The sequence below is a fragment of the Delphinus delphis genome, chromosome 2 (genome assembly GCF_949987515.2).
Source record: "Delphinus delphis chromosome 2, mDelDel1.2, whole genome shotgun sequence".
Classification (NCBI taxonomy): domain Eukaryota; kingdom Metazoa; phylum Chordata; class Mammalia; order Artiodactyla; family Delphinidae; genus Delphinus; species Delphinus delphis.
The window spans coordinates 134269195-134272188 of record NC_082684.1 but is presented as its reverse complement, the minus strand read 5'-3'; the positions used below and the strand labels follow the sequence as shown (position 1 = coordinate 134272188).

General features: G+C 35.7%; 1 non-coding gene across 1 annotated transcript; it reads right to left on the bottom strand.

Annotated features, from left to right (window-relative positions):
* Window positions 1-2367: 2367 nt before the first annotated feature.
* Window positions 2368-2472, bottom strand: LOC132421272 (U6 spliceosomal RNA). The gene has a single exon (XR_009518553.1). It is a non-coding gene; the product is annotated as a U6 spliceosomal RNA (small nuclear RNA).
* Window positions 2473-2994: the final 522 nt, after the last annotated feature.

Below are 2994 nucleotides of genomic sequence, written 5' to 3'. Positions count from 1 at the left end.
TTGGGTAATATGGTCATTTTAATATTATATCTTCCAGTCTATGAACATGGTATATCTTTCCATGTGTTTGTGTCATCTTCAATTTCTTTCATCAGTGACTTATAGTTTTCCAAGTACAGGTCTTTGCTTCCTTAGGCAGGTTTGTTCCTATTTTATTCTTTTTGATGTGATTGTAAATGGGATTGTTTCCTTAATTTCTCTTTCTGATAGTTTGTTGTTGTTAGTGTATAGGAATGCAAGAGATTTCTGTGCATTAATTTTGTGTCCAGCAACTTTACCAAATTCATTGATTAGCTCTAGTAGTTTTCTGGTGGCATCTTTAGGATTTTTTATGTATAGTATCATGTCATCTGCAAACAGTGACAATTTCACTTCTTCTTTTCCAATTTGGATTCCTTTTATTTCTTTTTCTTCTCTGATTGCCATGGCTAGGACTTCCAAAGCTATGTTGAATAATAGTGGCGAAAGTGGACATCCTTGTCTTGTTCCTGATCTTAGAGGAAATGCTTTCGGCTTTTCACCATTTAGAATGATGTTTGCTGTGGGTTTGTCGTATATGACCTTTATTATGTTGAGGTAGGTTCCCTCTGTGCCCAGTTTCTGGAGAGTTTTTTATCACAGATGGATGTTGAATTTTATTAAAAGATTTTTCCTCATCTATTGAAATGATCATATGGTTTTTATTATTCAATTTGTTAATGTGGTGTATCACATTGATTTGCAGATATTGAAAACTCCTTACATCCCTGGGATAAATCCCACTTGATCATGGTGTATGATCCTTTTAATGTATTATTGGATTCTGTTTGCTGGTATTTTGTTGAGGATTTTTGCATCTATGTTCATCAGTGATATTGGCCTGTAATTTTCTCTTTTTTTGTGATATCTTTGTCTGGTTTTGTCTGGTGACAGTGGATTCATAGAATGAGCTCAGAAGCATTCCTTCCTCTGCAACTTTTTGGAATAGTTTCAGAAGGATAGGTATTAACTCTTTTCTAAATGTTTGGTAGAATTCACCTGTAAAGCCATCTGATCCTGGAGTTTTGTTTGTTGGGAATTTTTGTTTGTTTTGTTTGTTTGTTTTATTTTGTTTGTTTTTTACTGATTCAATTTCAGTACTGGTAATTGGACTGTTCACATTCTCCATTTTTTCCTGGTTCAGTCTTAGGAGACTGTACATTTTTAGGAATTTATCCATTTCTTCTAGGTTGTCCATTTTAAGCATTAACAGCCAAAACATAGAAACAATCCAAATATCCACCAACTAATGAATGAAAAAGCAAATGTGGTATATCCACACAATGGAATATTATCTGGTCATGAAAAGAAATGAATTACTGATACATACTACAACATGGATGAATCTTGAAAATAGTATGCTAAGTGAAAGACACAAAGGCCACATACTTTATGATTTCATTTATAATGAAATGTCCAGAATAGGCAAGTATATAGAAATAGAAAGTCAATTAAGGTCTAGGGAAAATGGGGACTGTGGAGTGATTGTTAATAGTAATTGCTACTACCAGGTTTCTTGGGGGGGGGGTGATTAAAATGTTCTAAAATTAGATAGTGGTGATGGTTGTGAACACACTAAAAATCATCAACTTGTACACTTTAAAAATTGTGGTAAAATATACATAACATAAAATTTATCATTTTAACAATTTTAAAATGTACAGTTCAGTGAAATTCAGTACATTTACATTGTTGTGCAACCATCTCCACTATACATCTCCAGAACTCTTTTCATATTACAAACTAAAACTCCATAGCCTATTAAACAATAACTCCTCATGCCCTCCTCTCTCCAGCCCTTGGCAACCACCATTCTACTTTCTGTCTCTATGATTTTGACTTCCTTAGGTACCTCATGTAAGTGGATCGTACTGTATTTTTCTTTTTGCGAGCAGCTTATTTCACTGAGATAATGTCCTCAAGGTTCGTCCAGGCTGGAGCATGTGTAAGAATTTCCTTTCTTTTAAAAGGAAGATAATATTCAGTATATATGTGAATATATACACTGGTTGTATATATTCAGGTTGCTTCAACCTTTTGGCTGTTGTGAATAATGCTGTTATGCACATAGGTGTTCAAAATATCTTTTTAAAACCCTGCTTTCTGTACTTCTGGGTTTATCCCTAGGATTGGAATTGCTGGGTCATAGAGAAACTCTGTTTTTCATTTTTTTGAGGAACCACCATACTGTTTTCCATAATTGCTGCACTATTTTATCTTCCCACCAGCAATGCACATGGGTTCCAGTTTCTCCATATTCTTGCCAACATTTGTTATTTTCTGTTTAAAGAAAAAATTTTTTAAAATGATAGTCACCTTAATGGACGTGAAATGGTATCTTACTGTGGTTTTTTTTTTTTACGCTTCACAAATTTGCATGTCATCCTTGTGCAGAGGTCATCCTAAACTCTGTTATCATCTCAATTTTAGTATATGTGCTGCTGAAGCAAGCACTTGTGGTTTTGATTTGCATTTTCAATTGGTTGCTTTTAAGGCATTACCTCTCTTTATTAATTAATTAATTAAAAAAAATTGGGTTGTGCTGGGTCTTAGTTGCTGCAGGTGGGCTCCTTAGTTGCGGCTTGCTGGCTCCTTAGTTGTGGCACCTAGGCTCCTTAGTTGTGCCATGTGAACTCTCAGCTGTGGCATGCATGTGGGATCTAGTTCCCAGACCAGGGATTGAACCTGGGCCCCCTGCATTGGGAGCACGGAGTCTTGACCACTGTTTCACCAGGTAAGTCCCCAACTGTTCACTTTTAAAGAGTGAATTTTGTCATATAGTAATTACATCTCAATTTGAAAAACTGTTCGTTGAGAGACCCTAGAAGCACTGAGCACGCCTAATGTTCAGATCTTGGCTTCTAAATATCTTTCTTCACTAAAGCAGCCCCAATCTGGGGCAGAGAAGGTAGAAGGTAAGCCTGGGACATTTCATTGTGCCAAAAATCAAGGAAGTGCTCAAATAATGATGGGACA